This window comes from Pholcus phalangioides, unplaced genomic scaffold (genome assembly GCF_987345545.1).
Source record: "Pholcus phalangioides strain wild (caught in Gottingen) unplaced genomic scaffold, Ppha-v1.0 ptg000012l_1, whole genome shotgun sequence".
In the NCBI taxonomy this organism is placed as follows: Eukaryota; Metazoa; Arthropoda; class Arachnida; order Araneae; family Pholcidae; genus Pholcus; species Pholcus phalangioides.
Window position 1 is genome coordinate 24760698 of NW_028301605.1, and position 17382 is coordinate 24778079.

The following is a 17382-nucleotide window of genomic DNA, read 5'->3' on the forward strand; positions in this document are numbered from 1 at the left end:
ATGTGGCTACACAGGTCGCACGGCCTCTGTGGCGGCTGAAAGTCTTCAAAAGCCTATATATATATATATATATATATATATACATATAGTTTCTTATAGTTTTTTTTCCCATACTATAAATTTTTTATCGACGGACCAGTGAAAAATCTGGCCTCTAAGGCCCCCAACAAAGATCCCAGACTAGCGGCCCCTGCTGCAGGACGTGGGTGCGATATATGTACGCAGTCTTCCCGCTAGGCCAGTACGTCTTAGATATTGTATTTAGGAAGTAATGAGTTCCGTATATACCGGGTGACTCGAAACGTTACGCCGTCCGCCAATAGCCGTTTAGTTTTGTTTTTTTTCCGCCTTGTAGCATTTGCCGCGAATTCCCAATGGCACTAACAATTTTAGGGGAATTTTTTTTTTTTAAATTTATTTATAATTCCCTAGAATGCAGTACTTTTAGACATTCATTTTTAAAAATATTGTTGGTTGGCTGTCACCTACTTTCAAAATTAGAAGTGCCTTATGTGGTGATGACGAAGCTGAGGTATAAAAAACTAAATTCTTCATTCAGCTTTGCTCCTTATAAACAAAGCTTATAAACTGACCTGAAAGATCAAACTTCCAGTTCCGTTATTTTTCAAGACATCAAAACGAAGGACCTTCAAGCAGACGAGCTTCAGGTTAAGATCGTAAAAAGTGAATTTTCCCACACTCCACTTTACAGTAATGTGCTGCCATCTAATGTCAAATTTAAAAACTACTCTTATGGTGATGATGAAGTTTAATTTAAAAAAACTATATTCTTCATTCCGCTCCGTTCCTTACAGACAAAGCTCATAAACTGAACTGGGAATTCAAACTGAAAGTTCGGTTATTTTATTTGAGCACAAGGAGACGTACAAAACGAAGGGCTTCTTAATGAGCAGACGACGGACGGTTTGTTCGGTTCCCTACACGCAAAGCTCACAAACAGAACTGGAAGTTTGAACTGCCAGTTCGGTTATTTTTTAAGAGCATAAGGAGAAGTCCAAAACAAGTAACCTGGAGAGAAGCAGACGACAGAGATTCATCGAGCTTATATTACTGGAGTAAGCAATGAGCCGTTAAAACCCTAAACGGCTCCGTGATATGATTGGCTGCCGATGATGTAAAAAAAAATGAATGGGTTACCGGCTGCTGGGGATTTGGTGAAGAAAGTGGCAGTACATAGTTGGCGTTAAAATTTTATTTTGTTTATGCTTTCCTTCTTCCCTGATCTTACCGCCATTTTTCCCTCACGTTTTGCGCTTGTTTTTTCTCGGGTTTTTATTTTGTAATTATGTCATTGCATGACGAAAATAAACGGCCAACAAACAATACATTCCGCTTCGACTACTGTTAATACGTTCAGAATGTGAAAGCACTCAGCTTCAATATTCTTCGCAATCATCTGATCGAAAGCTATTGACATGAAATTGAAAGCGAGGAGCACGTATGTTCATCGATCTTGGGTGAGTTGATTCGTTTGTTAAAATTAATTAGTAATAAAGTGTCGAACCTCGATTTAACGAATTGTGTAAAACCGGCATTTCCATTCTTTAAGTCGAGAAAATTGTTTTATCGGGGGGGGGGGGGGGGTAACATTAAATCAGATATATGCCAGAAACTTCCTAAAATTCCTTAAATCAAAGAAATCGTTATACGACCATCATTAAAATTGCTGGGCAGGGGCGTTCTAAGAGCATAACGGGCCCCAGAGGCGTACACAGTGCTGGGGTTCCTTCCCAAGCAGACCAAAAATTAATGTATCAAACGTCCCTAATGGGGACCCCCCTCCTGGACAGAAATTGTTGCCCACCAATTGCCATACTTAGTCTAATTTAAACTGGATCTCTGTCATGCTGCTCTCGAAGCCCTCGGACTGTGGGGGACGACCCCACATGCTGGGGTGATCCCATGCATTAAGATGACACTTACTGGCATCAAAATTACAGTAGCCTATTTCCTGTATTAGCTTAGCTGGTATGCCATAAAAATTGGGAGAGACTCCAGCTTATTGAAATTTGTAGTCTGGTCCTTTCCAGCATGCAGGAAAAACAAGGTTCAATGAAGATACCATGACACATTTAAAAGATTTATTTCAATTTATATTGAACAAATAAATAAGCTAATCAGAATAAAGAAATGGTTTTTCCACTATAGGAAACGTTGAAGAATTGGATAGTGATAATAACGTGGTTGTTATAACATTTTTTGACTGTATTTCCATTAATTCATTTAATCTACGTAAACGAATATCTTTAGTATCTGACATATTTCTTAAATATACGTTTGTTGCGTGGAAAGCAAACACAAAGCTAAAACATTTTTTTTTTTGTTCACCCCACCATGAAATCGCCGGTGGCAACAACTTTAAAATTAACAACAACTGAAAAGGGAAATTATGCCAGAACCTGAACCCTTTAAGCAGTTTTTAAAATTTTCTTGATGTGCATCGTAATTGCCACTTATGTTTATAAAAGCGTGCTAAAAGAACCCGAGATATTTCAGGATGACCAAAATAAGTAGATCAAGTTTAACAAGATATCTCAGGATTGCCGCTTTAAGGGTTTACTGCGATTTTTGTGGGGCCAAGTGTGATTTTACTGCTCCCACCACTAGAATTTGATTAATGATTTTACAACTGTTTTTTTTTCCCACGTAAAATTAGCAGCCCTTCTGAATTTTGTTGCCTCCCCTCCTTCAGTTCTGGCCCTGAGTTGTGTTTTTGAAATACATGATTTTCTTCTTTTTTTTGTAGATTTTGATCTTTGGAAAGGCAGTCGAAATATTTCTATTAAAAGCAGAATCAGAAGGATACAAAAGAATGAATGTGGAAGACCTTTGTCTGTCATAGGTCAGGAAATTTCACCAGCAGATGCACTGGCCATGGAGGTTGCAAAAGTCACGGTAGCGGAAAGATGAATGTCTAGTGTCCTGCTGAAATAACATATTATTTGAAAGTTCAGGAATCAAAGTACAGCACTGGCATAGTCACTTTAGGCAAACCCTTGGCTCTTACTAAAGCAGAGAGGTAAGAAATTGTGAGTGATTCCCCATCTTAATGCATCTTTTCTAGTTATTGAGCTTATACCTCTATTTAATGACATATTGGTAGCAATGAAGCCATTAACATGCTAACCTAAGTTTTATATTCAATTGTGCCTTCTTTTTTTTTCAAAAATGTTATAGCCATGAAAACTGCAGAAACAATCGAAAAATCAATGTTATATTAGAGATAGTACCATGGGCCCCCTCCACGAGGGGCAGCTCGAGCTTAACTGCAGCCTGGTTGCAAAGCCTCATGGGCTGCCCCTAAAGGAAACTCTTTCGCGAGAGGCTGATAGTAGGTTTCTAAATTCCTGACATTTTTGAGCCTCCAGGAACAGGAAATTGTATTTCCAAAGAATTGGGGAAATCACAATTATTTACAGTGGAACCCTGTTTATATAACTAATTTATAATACTTTCTCATTTATATTATGTTTAGATTTAGCCTCAATTATTCTCTATACTTTTTTTTATAAAAATGTTATATTTCATTTATGCATCGCATAACTTCAACAAGATTCATCGAAAGACTGGTTCTCATCTTCATCTCCACAAATAACCAGTCTTTCGATGAATCTTGTATTGACAAGTGGAGAGGACATTTCTATATAACTTTAACCACACTAAGTTTTCACTCCGATTCAAATCCCAAATTTTGGCAAAAGTATCATTTCACTCACCTGATGTCAGGGTTGGTAAAAAAACCGGTTTTTTTGGTTTAAACCAGGTTTTTTTGGTTTAAACCGGTTTTTTTGTTTTAAATAGTATTAACATTAAAAACAATGAAATTTCTGAAAAATCATTCAAACTTCCAATAATTAACAAAAATAAAATGTTTATTAATGTAATTAACACTATTCCCATGCTAATTAATCAATAAATATTTATTACATTTGAACAAAAACCAACTTTTGCCATTTAATTATTTTTTGCTTAACTCAATGGATTACTGTGTGTTTGAAAATTCTTTTAATGTTATTATTAATCATATAATATATAAAGGTTTTTCTCCAGTTACTTTCAGTATACTTAATTACGAAGCTATTTTGCAAAAAGTAATAAAAATTAGGTGAATATAATGCATTTAATGATGCATAAATAATGCAGATTAATTAACGATGATTTACGATATACAGGGTGATTATAACTAAGGTTCTGATTTCAAAACACTAAAAAAAGAGTGATTGTCAAAATGACTTGAAAATTGACATGAATATTCCTGAAAAAATTCAATTTTATTTGATAAAGGGGAAAAAATACTTAAAAATGTAAAATTAATGACATCATCCAACATGTGGGAAATTTGCTCGCAGAATGGAAACGATAGCCAGTCAAGGCAAAATTATAACTTAATTATAGCATTGCACGAGTCCATAATTCACGGAAACATCACAAAAAAAAAAATGAAGTAATTGAACAAATAACTACAACTTACTCAAAAAATGTTAAATATGTTGTCCACCGCGTGTTCTGGCTATGAGGTTCAAAGCACAAAAATTCTTGTTCAACAGCAGAATCGGAATATGCCATGGTCATAATGTGGATGTGCTTGCAATTCAGCTTTATTAAACCAAACGCGCCCCCTTTCCCCCGTTCATATTCCTGAGGAATGAGGAACTTCTAACATATAGGGAATATGCTGGAGATTACAATTCATCAAAGTTTGCAATCTGACCACTGTTTATAACATTTTGAGGTACCCCCACAGCCAGTAGTTACAAGGGTTAAGGTGCATCCTGTCAAAATGGGTCTTCAGCAGCTGCTTTGCTGGTATTGCAATGTGCATCTTGATAGAAGTTCTATCCACACACTGATGCTGTGGAAGTGCCGAAATGATGTAGTTGCACTAAATAGATTATACTGCTGGCCAAGTACAGCATCATCTACTTGCACAATTTGCACTTTTTTCTTTTGCGAAAGAAACGTCCATTGCTTCAGGAGTATCCGTACAAATTCAGGTCATTCCGATCAGTACTTATTGTATAGTTTTGGAATCAAAACTTAAATTATAATCACCCTGTATATAGCTGATTATTTTTTATAAATTTGTTACTACTATACAGTAGAACCTTGATTAACTGGGCTTAACAGTGTGTGTGAAAGTATAAAAAAACAACTATTGAATATTAAGACTGGGAGATATACAGTAGGAGATGTGCTACTTCTTATGGGAATGAAAATGTATGTGAGGTAATGTAACAACTAGTACACTAGTCTTTGTCCTTTAAGGACAGCTGGTGTCTTTATTGGATTATAGGACCACCTGCCCCTAGCATGATGGTGTCACTACTGTAGCTGCTTCTTTGTGAAGGGAAAAAGAAACCCTGTGAGATATGTAATATGCCACTACATTTAGATGTGTGATGCAATCCTTATTCATGAATTTGTTAAAGATAGAGCATTAGAATGTAGCCAAAGGTTAGAAAATGTTGTAAGAATGAGAATTTTTGGCTTTTATATATAACTTTAAATGACTAAGATACTTCATATGAAAAATATATATATATTCTGGCCACTTTTATGAGACTTTTTGAAAAAAACCACTTATAAAATCTTATGTCATTTAAAGATATACCGTCAGAATGTACCCCAAGGATATAAAATGAGGTAAATATGAAACATTTTGACTAATAATGAACAAATATGATATTTTTCAGGGAAAAAAATAATATTTAGGCCACTTTTATCTGATTTTTTGAAAAAAACCAAAGTGGTTTTTTTAAAAAAACCAGTTGGTTAAAACCAAGGTTTAAACCAACGTGGTTTAAACCAAACAACCCTGCCTGATGTACATGGGAATTTTTGAAATCTCACTTAACATATCGTGTATGTAAAACACTGCAATTAGACAAACACTTAGATTTTTATAGACCTTAGATTTTGGTCTATGACATTTAACAACAAATGGCTAAATATAATAAATACAATTTTACAATGATAGTCAATTAATTTTTAGAAATTGTGTTTCGAACCCAAGTAAAATGTCAGAAATAACATTCTTGATAAAACACCATTAAAATTTTCATTCACAGATTACTTTATGTAAAAACTGGGGTTATGTTTTTGACATGATAAGTGTCACAAACTGATTTAAAACCGTCAAAATCTTAAATGAATGCTTTTGGATAATGTTTTGAACACAATAAGTATATAACATGGTGAAAAACACTTTCATATGTTTCATTTTATGTACAATACCGATTTCCTGTGTTCAATTTACTTAGCAAAGTGAAGCTGTTTATTCAATATATGTGTGATAGGAGATCAGAGATAGGTTTGTGATCTCAGAAATTAGCTCAGTATTAAAACAGTCAAAAACTTACTGATGTCAAATAGTTTTTGTTAACCTGATAGATATGTTGAATAAAACACTTACTTTTATGTAGATTAACATGTTTTTATATTTTGAATTACTGAGCACAAAATATCTATTTTGATATTTTAAATTTTCTGATCTACCCACAAAATTTTATTCCATGTAAAAATTCTCATGTAGCATCTGTTAATACACTAATTATGCTCATTTATTCTCACCTAAACGCTGTGGTGGTCGAGTGGTTATAGTGCCGGACTCGTGATGCGAGGATCCGGGTTCGAACCCCACAGTGGTGGTCGGCTGAAGTTGGTTTTCTGTGGTTCCCAACTTCAAGGCGCAAATGCGAGCCGATCTCCCCGTTAAAAAGTCTCGCCACAGAGAGCAACAGTCCTACAACGGTAAATCATTCAACCATAACACTTCACTCATAGTTAGAAAAACTGGGGGCAGATGACAGCACTACACATAACAAGCATTACACAGAAACAAACTTTACGTCAGGTTGCACTACACGTACACGCACATTCCCGCATGTACCGGTTCGTTGGGGGGTTCCGCGGGGGGGGGGGGGTGCATGTGTGGTGTAGCAGTAGTAGGTAGGGCCTCTAAAGAATGGCTCGGGGATCCATGTTCTTAAGTCAGCCACCTCGTTGGGCAATTTGCCTGTTGTGGCGTTGTATTTGTATTGTATTGTATTGTATAAACATTTTGTAGCTTAGGTCATATAAATCCAGAGTTTTAACAAGTATTTTTAATCAAAGAAGAGCTGGCGGGACATGATACTTATTGCATATTTAGATACAGCTTCAGTCAAAAAACCAATGCATTGTAAATATATATCATGTCATATTCAAAAACTTATTCTTACTTATGCACTAAGAATAAGTTACAGGAGTTTCTTAAGCATCATATACAAGCCAGCAATGCCAAATTAAAGAAAATTTTAGTCCTACAATTTGTTATTGATTGCTAGATATATTCTAATGTTATGCACAATAAGGGTATTGCTTTGAGTATCAGTGATTATTTAGATAATTTAATAATAACAAAAATCAACATTACATATATGACGTAAAATAACTTTTTAAATACCTATCTTTTATGAAAAAAGTACAGCAGATGGTTTATATAAATCAATACACATATATAAGCAGTTAAAGAAATGGAGGATTGAAGAATATTAAATCCTTCCATAGTTTTTCGTTCAGCATTTATGCTATGCTTTATTCAAAGTGTATATTTTGTAAGAAAGAAAACATATATTGTCCAAAATAATTCTGTATAGAGTAGAAAATTATTTTACAATCATATTAAGTATTTATTTTTTGTATAACACCATTAAATATTACATGCAATTAACATGTGCATTTCCAATGGGAATTTTTATATTGAAAAGCAATATTTGAGGTTTTTGATGTGAAAGTTTAAACCATCAAAAACTTGCCAATCCTGGTAAAAATGCAACTCTAAAGTGGACGTAACTTCAGTTCTAAGCATCGAAGGCCTGGTTTGAAATCACAAAAAAAAATGGGGCTTTCATAAAAAATGAAGAAAAAGACAAACCAATATTTTCTTCCAAAATGAGGACTCATAGTTTCTTATAACAATGAATGAATGAACGCCAGAACTTTGCCACTGGACTTATCCCGTTGCCGAGATCTCTTCCAGCCCAGCTTCGTGGCAGAGTCTGGAACATTTTATTTTGTGTCCAAAAAAAAACACACACACACACACAAAATTTTTACAACATATTTACCCTGGACAATTGGGAACTGTCGTGATTAATAAATTTTGTGGTGATTACAGACGAGATGGGATTGGGAGTTGGAGAAAAGTTTCTGGGTTTAGTTAAGACGGATGAATGTATACATATAAGGATAGAAGTATATTTTAAAAGCAATTGGAGAGGAGCCCCATACCATCTCATCTGCATCTGTTATCTTACACTTGTCATATTATATACACAGGATAGAAAAAGAAATGAGAGTCTTAGTTTCTGATAACAATAACCAATTGATAACTATAGCCGAAAGAAACCCAGAAGCCAATATGATGATCTTGAGTCCTGCTTGGTTAAACAGGATACATGAAAACAGGGCAACTTCATTTTAGTTTTCCACAAAGCTCAGGGCTTGACAAATATCAGTTGACGTGGTGATTATAAAATAGATAAATGGTCGCCAGAAATTCATGTGATTGTTAAAATGGAGTCTAAGTGTGGCGCAAAATTTGATTTTATTGCAGTGTGTCTCTGAAAAGTCGAAAAACATTATTTAGGACTGTTTTGAGGAAAAATCATGCTGGGTTTTTTCCCTTGAAGCTAAAATATTTTTTTTTTTAATTCATTCGTGTTTAATTCATGTAATACTGTGTGTGTGTGTGTGTGTGTGTGTGTGTTTTTTTTTTTTTTCATAGATCCCTCGAGGCAGTCTTTCAAGCAAAAACTGAATTTGGTTAATTGACTGAGAACTGAAGTTTCTTTTTTTGATCTTACCTTTTGTGTGCCTGCATTGCTTGAAGTTCATTTTGCAAAAGCAGCTTCACATGTACATGGATTATAGCAGCTAATAATATTCAGATAGCCTATCAATGTCATGTGCAAGCAAAATTCATCATCCAGAATACAGAAATGTTTGTCAATGGGGGTGGTGTTACATTTTTTAATCTCCTACAAAAGTATGGTTAAACCTCGGCTTCTAAGTGCAAAAAAAATAAAAATAAAAATAAAGAAAGCCATAAGTCCTGATAACAATCAATGAACTTTTCTCATGTTACAGTATTGGTCCATTCTATATTTTGCATTAGTGATTGATAGCAATATCCAAATGATAGCATTATGCATGATTTCAATAAACCGCATCTACTGTATTGTGTAAGAAGAATTTTAGCCTTTTCCGATACCCTCCACCTCCCTTGTCAGCAAAATTTCAAATATATAATAATGATTTCAAATATTTTCAGAAAAATAAATATTACAAAAGAAAAAACACCTTTTACATGCTATTGTAATCAATTGCAATTAATTTAAATCATTTTTTTAAGGGTTGGTAACTCGTTTTTCTGTAGGAAATTCCTTGTTTTCCCCTCCCCCCCCCCCCCCAGAAGTCAATTCTTCTGCTCTCAAGTGTATTGTAGCACATTTTTTGTTCTATGTATTGCTAAGGTGAAAATGAGATTGTTTCACCTGTTCTGCCATCTTTTTAAAACCATCCCATCTCTTTTGAAACACCGTCCTTGCTTGAGTTAAAAACCTATTCCCAGCATCAGTCCTCACTTGGGCAATTTGGGCAATTTTCCTGTTGTGGCATTTGAGTTCGTATTTGTATTATTAATTGTTAATGAATGTTTTTTCATCATAATTTGCTTGTCTAGTATTTTACAATTGTTTTCATTCTCTTTCCAGATAAAATGAAAGCTGGGGTCTTTCTCCACAAAACACTACATGATATCAAAGATTCATTAGTTTCAGTTCTGGAAAGGAAACATTTAATCACCAAAAAAAGAACATCCAACAGGAGTTTGACACTTTTATGCTAAGAAAGTAGAAATGATCGAAAGTTTGAAGTCCTTTGCATGTGTATAGTGGCTGCAATCATACATATTGTAAATGAACATTAGTTGATATTTTTTCATCAATAAATACTCCAGTTTCAATTTATTTTGTGATTTATTTACAAAAATGTGAAACTTTTATTGACTTGCTAGGATTTGGAGTGGAGGTGCTTTCGAACTTTTTCTAAACAAGTCTGATTCCTATCCTCAGTTACTGTATTAATTTATTTATATTCACTAGATCTTGGCTCATGAATTTTGATATTCAAGAAGTGGAAAGATATTTTGAATAACATTGAATTTTAAATATATAAAGGTATTTGGGTATCGCTTTTTTGACAGAAATGGTAGCCTATACAAAAGAAATGTTATTACCCTTTCAGACCTTGAATTCAACGATAACGCACCTACAATCCTTGAAGTCAGGGCTGAACTCACTAGGTTAAAAAAAAATATATCTACAGCGAGAAAAAGTTTACCACGTTTGTGCTTTCTGGGTTGGACATCATCTTGGGATACACGGTAATGATTAAAAAAAAACTTCTAATTAAAAATATGAACATATAATAAAAAAATTACAAAAATTTAGAATTTTAAGAGAGACATGATTAAAGTCTAATGAAAATTTAGAATGAATGAAAGAAATACGCAATTGAAAACTTATAAGTAATTATAAAATTGTAGTTATGAAAATTTCAATTTTTCGAAAAAATGTTGAGAATCAATAAAAGCCTTCAAGGTGCTGCTTCAATTGTCCATCAGTAGTGGGGGGGGGGGGGGTCCATCCTCTCAAAACCTAAGGAAATGGCAGAGATATATGTTATAACATGGTATATTCGTTTGCTCTCTATTACTGTGTCCCCCTCCCCTGAAAAATAAATTTTTGGACAGGGCCGCAACTAGATGCTTAGTTAGCCGGTGCAAGCACGCATTTTGGTGCCTCGTTCTTCTAATGTTGAAGGTGGGGTTAATAGATTATATTTGCGCCCCCTCTGGTCCGGGGCACCAGATCTGCCTGCTGCCCTGGTCCTGGGGTCCATTTGATTTAGTGGCTCTCTTATTGTTAAAACACTACTGATAAAAATCATGACGAAACTTTTTTTACTTCCAAGCTTGGAAGTGAAAAAAGTTTAGTCCGTGTAATTACACAACTGGAATCTTTCCATCGACCCTTCGCTTCAACATTACTTTAATGCAAGGATACTCAATCTTTAGGACAGCGCGGGCCACTTCCTCGTTGATTTGAAAATGTGTCACGGGCCACTTAGTTCATGTGGAGATGTACCGTGGGCCACTTGAGTGATCTAGAGCTGCGCCACGGGTAACTTGAGTGAAGTGGACCTGCACCGGAGGCCGCTTACATGCTCTAGAACTGTGCCGCACATCACTTAATTACTCTGGAACTGTGCTGCACGTCACTTAAGTGATCTGTAAATACGTCGTGGGTCACTTGACTGATTTGTAAATGTGTCGCGGGCCACTTGAGCGATGTGAACTGTTCCAAAGGACACGTAAGTGATCTAAAATGTGCCGCGGATCACTTAAATGATCTGGACATGTGTCAGGTCCGTTCAAGTGTTGTAGAACCATGCCGGAGGTCACTAAAAGTTATCTGTGTATACGTCGCGGGTCACTTGAGTGATGTTAAACTGTGCCAAGAGCCATTCAAGTTCTCTGTAAATGTGCCACGGACCGTTTAAGTGTGCTCTGGTTAACTGTGCGGCGGTTGAGGTCGCAGGCCACATCAGATAAGTCCGAGGACCACAATTGGGCATGGTTTGAGCATGTACGCAACAACAGCACAGTGGTATTGAATGCAACAATTATCTCAAAACGGGACATTTCATGGATGGGAAATTTTCATTAGAATTAAAAATTCCCGATTTGAAAAAACTTTTTTCTCTCGAAGACGAAAATCCACAAAATGCGTATTTTTACAAGAAATGACGTGATAACGGGGAAAATTTTGAAATTTTCTCCGAGTTCTATCTAATTTTGTCCCGTAAAATACAGATTACATGGTCATAAGGTTTCCCGATAGAGTTCTGTTTTGAAAGATAGCAACATAAGGTCATCTTGGCAACTTATTTCTGAGATAGAAAAGTATAATTTCTTGCCAAATATGATAAACTGATGGAACTACGTTAGTATGTTTATACTGACGTCACTCTCTCATCAGCCAATCACTGAGCCGTTTTGGGTTTTAACGGCTCGTGAGAAAGCATCCAGCCGGCGCGACGGCAGCGCCATGAAATGCAAGGAAATCGCGTGGCCCCGTGAAAACAAAGTTCCCACCTAACAATTTACCCATTGAAATGTACAGTTCGGTCTCTTAATATTGGGTTTAAAGATTAAAAAAAGGACAGAGAACTCATTCTTTCATCAATCCTTGAATTGTCATTCATCAGTTCTAGATTTTTCTTCATTAATTCTGAAATTTTTCTTCATTAATTCTGAAATTTTCCTTCATTAATTCTGGAGATTCTGAGGCTTGATTTATAAACTGTTGGTGCTGCCATCTAATCTCGAAATTTCAGGCAACTCATGCGATGATGAAAAAATAGAGAGAGAGAGAGTTTTTGTTATTTTTTAGCATAAAATTTTTTTATGAGACGGAAATTTCGGTAATAAAATTCGTAAATTTGCAATAATCGATTTTTTTATGTAAAAAAAAAAATTATTTCTTTCCTCAAAAAAAAAAAAATGGGACAATATGGATGATCGAACAAATTAGTGAAAATCCGGATTATGTGGTATTCACATAGGGTTACCAGATTCAAAACTGAAAAAAGGAGGACGCCTGGTGTGAACCGTAGACGGTGCCGTCTTAACGCATGCCTCCCCCTGGGCCGTTCTCAATGGCCCTCAAAAGAAGAGGTGCCTCAGAAAAACGAGAAGTTTTGAATTTTTCAGGTAGGGTCTCCAAAAAAATTCCTTGGCTCGGGGGGCTCATGATGCTCTTAAGACGATCCTGCCTGTCAGCCCCCACGCTTGTGGGGGGTCACAGAATTCCAGTACTTGATTCCTTTACTTCTATTAATTTACATTAATTAAACAAAAACGGCAATAAAAAATTCGAAAAATTAGTTTTCAACGTATATTTATATATCTGATGGAGATGATGAAGCGCATTAAAAGCATGACAAAATTTTTTCGGGCCACGATGAAGTGTCCGCAGGTGGCCCACATTAATTATTATTAATAATTTATGAATTTTTTAAAATTAATTTAAATGTCATTCCCTCTCAATGGATCGTGATCGTGTTTGATTACAATCCAGACTATTAACGCGTTGCTGAAACAATGAAAAAAATTAGTGTAATAAAATCTTTCTGAAAAAAAACTTTCCCCTTCAAGTAACCCCGAGTTCGTAACTCGAAAAGTTTGTAAGTCGAGGAGCAACTACATAAAAATTTTTTAGAGGGACCGCAAATTTTTTTTTTTTGCATTGGGCCGCGAAATTCGAAGTCCGGACCTGTCTCCAATTTTTGAATTTAATTATCTCAGGGAATAATGCAGTTAAAAACATGTAAGGGGCCGTTCAAGTATTACGTCATCATCGATCGGGGGGGGCGCAGTGGATTTCCGATTTGCTGACTTTTGATGACAAGGGGGAGGGGGGTTTGCATTATGCTTACGTCATCAACCACCCTTTATGGAAATATGAAATATTCTTAATGGCATCTTACTCGGTGCGCCAAATACGAGAAAACCTTCGATAGTTTATGGACACTTGAAGTAACATTCCACCCTATTGATAAGTGCCCTACAGAGCCACTTTAGTAATCTCTAAATGTATCCCGGATCGCTAAAGTGTTCTGGAACTGTGTCCCGGGTCATTTAAGTGTTCTGAAAATATGCCACGGGCCGCTTAAATGTTCTGGAATTGTACCATGTACACTTAAGCGATCTGTAAATGTGGCGCTTAGTTCATTTTCATAAAATTAGGTTTGAAGTGGGCAGGCCGCATCAGATAACCCCCGGAGTCATATTTAGTCCGCGGGACAAGGGCCTTTATGCGATTTATCATTATATGGCTTAGAGGGTAGGGGTCGCAATGAATTTATTAAAGACTTATAAATTTTGAGTTCTCATGGCCTTCAAATAATATTGAAATGAACAGAGAAATTGATTATAATAACATATAAAGGTATTTTCTTCCGAAATTTAAATCAAAAAAAATATTTTTTTGCTTTAAAAAAATAAAGTTTTGATCGTGGGAGGTGGGCACGAACCCCTTTGCCCCCCTCCTCCCCAGTATACACTTCGATCCCACCAATATGCGTTAGGGTTCAGAGGGGCAGAGCTGATGACGGAATTTTGCTGAGGGGGGGGGGGAGGGATTGGGTCAGAATTTTGCTGACTTTTGCTGCAAGGTGGCAAATGTCTAAAAATTTGCTTACGTCATACTTGAACGGCCCCTAATTTTTTTGTTGGGCTCAGAAGAGAAAGAGCGACAACTGTCAAATTGGAAGTTAGAGGAGGGGGGGGCATATAAAAATTTACATTTTTTTTTATTTTGTGTACGCTGCATTTTCATCCTCAAAACTCGTACAGGGTGATTTCTGGTCACATTTTGAGAATATTTAAAATTAGAACCGTACCCACTACGACGAACGGTTGATGAGGTAAAGGCTGTAGCAAAACTTCAAGGAGAAACCATTGAATCTTAAAATGGCCATAGTATTACCAATAGGCAGGGCCGCAAGTATAGGGGGGGGGGGAGCAGGTGGGTCTGGTGCCCCGGGCGCATCACGAAAGGGGGCGTAAATTTAACCATTTGACCTATCCTTCAGCATTACTATGGGGGGGGGGGGAGATACCTAAATGAGTGATTGCCCGGTTAATCAAGTATCCAGATGCGGTATTTTATTTCTGATGAAAATCACCGTTATATTGGTTATAATTAGGTATTTTTTCTTTTAGACACATTCTCAAGTTTGTAATTTACACCTGGTAACATTTCTTTTACTTCTATGATCCACTAATGACCCACAAAAATCATGTCCTTATTCTGTAAAACTTGGTTTGCAGCAAACAAAAAATTTGCGCTGGTATAACTAAGGGATCCGTTTTTTTTCCAGACGGGGAGGGACATTCTCTTTTATTTTACCTGCACGGACCTGTTGTTTCTCTGTGCACAGAATTTTGATAGCTATGTGAAATGACAAAATAAAAAGCTACCTTATACAATATAGGGAATTTTTTCTCTGCTCAAAAACTCTGTGTATGTACTTAGGTAATCATTCTCAGACTCTAATCGCCCATACTTTACAAACTTTTTCATCACGAAAAAATTATGCCTTTCTTAGTTACTTTGATCCATACCCAATAAACGAGTAAAAATAAAATTTTACCAGTACAAATGTGACTTTTAGAAAATATTAAAAATAAGTATACAGAGAATACTGTATTATATTTCATGTGTCAGAAACCCTCATTGAGCTGGAATCCCTGCTGTCACCTATCAAATAAAGAAACACATTTGTTATAATTCTCCTATTGGGTTTCTGATAATGTACCGCATAGAAAAAAAATTATAGAAAAAATCAATGAAATATGTTAATAAAATAAATATTCTATGAGTAATAATATTAGTTAAATTGTCACGTTTGGTTCAAAATTTTGACAGTTCATGTTTATGTGCGGTAATTAACATCAGTGTAAAAAATGAGGAGAACAAATAAATACAATTCTCTTGTGGCTCAATTAGATCTAAGTCTATATCCTTTCCGATTATAAAAAATAAACTTAGGGCTTCTTTCATAAGCTACGGACTACTCGTGCGGGGACATTCCACTAGTGGCGTGAACAATTGGGTGGTACCTTTCACATAATGCTGACAAGTCGCCGTCCGCTGCCACTACAACACACGGCTGCCGTGCCGTTTCCAAGAACGCAGTGGCCTACGTGACTAAATGCATGCCTTCACACACTACGGATATTCAGCCGTACGGAGTTTCTCTGAGTGGTTTGGTTATAAATTTTTCCTACATTTTATTTCATTAAATTGAGAGTTCTTGGTTCAGTTTATTTTCTCTCTAGATTTTACTTTTAAAATTAGCAAGAATGGCTATTGATAGTGAAGTTCTTGGCCGAAGCTAGATCTGTACATTAGGATAAGACTGGATAATTACATGGACAAAAACATGACGAGAAACGCATGGAATGAAGTTTGCAATTAACTTAACACTGAATCTGAGGAAGTGGGAGATAAAGTGAAAAATGCATTTAGTGCAAAAAAATTTATTCATGTAATGCTACAAACAAAAACAATATAAATTAAACTTTGAAAAACAAGCCAATGAGAGGAAAAAACATTGTTTACCGCCAAAATATATAAAAATTACAAACTCTACTTTTTATAATGAAATTAAACATATTTTTTCCATTAACATTTTATAACTATTAAAGGTAAGATTTCTAGATTAGAAAATTTAGAAGAAAAAAACACAATACGTTACAATTCTAATAAAGAAGAAAGTAATAATTATGAAAATAATATAGTTTTTTATTAAGTTGTTAAAATATTTGTTTACCACAGAAATATACAGAAGTTTCAAACCCTACTTTTTATTAATGAAATTAAACCTTTTTTTACATGTTAAAATGTCTTATACTATTAGAGGTAATAGATTTCTCTATTTGTAAATAGAGCAATAATGAAAGCAATAATTTGATTCCCCTCCATAACTTCACACTCAAAACAGCCGACTGCAGCAATCATCTCCGCAGAATTGACAAGATTTTCCTCAATATGAATAATTTAAAACTTCGCATTTTACTAATATACACATACTAACATAACATACCGGGCACAAACGTCAAACGTTAAAATTTTGAAGCAAACGTGACAATTCACGTAACATTATTACTCGTAAAATACTTATTAATATCATCCTATATTGATTTTTCTTTGCGGTACTCACACCATTCAGAAACCAGTCAGCAATTTCAATCGAAGAATTATAACAGTTTTATTTTAGGTGGCAGAAGGGGTTCCAGTTCATTGTGATGCTTCTCCACATGTAATATAATGCTGTACTCTATACTCATTCTCAATATTTTATCAAGGCAGATTTTTACTGATAAAATTTTATTTATACCCGTTTATTGGTTATGAACAAAAGTAACTGAGGAAGCGTCATTTTTTAGGGGTGAATGAGTTTGCAAAGTACGGATGTTTAGAGCCTGAGAATGCTTACCTGTATACAGGGTTTTTTGCTGAGCAGAGAAAACTCACATTATATAATTTAGCATTCTATTTTGTCATTTCACATAGGCATCGAAATTCTGTGCGCAGAGAAGCAACAGGGCAGTGCAGTAAAATAAAAGAGAATGTGCCCAATATCTGTGAAAAAAGTTAGAGGGCACATTTAATATAAGAATTTCCATATATTTTTTCTTTTCCCGCGAGTATCTCGGTGCTCACAACCTGGAGTCAGGCTCCCTATACT

At 35.5% G+C, this 17382-nt stretch overlaps 1 long non-coding RNA gene across 1 annotated transcript; it reads left to right on the forward strand.

Moving 5' to 3' along the window:
• Nucleotides 1–1206: 1206 nt before the first annotated feature.
• Nucleotides 1207–10027, forward strand: LOC149079898 (uncharacterized). Its single transcript, XR_016193653.1, has 3 exons — nucleotides 1207–1478; nucleotides 2768–3040; nucleotides 9777–10027. It is a non-coding gene; the product is annotated as an uncharacterized LOC149079898 (long non-coding RNA).
• Nucleotides 10028–17382: the final 7355 nt, after the last annotated feature.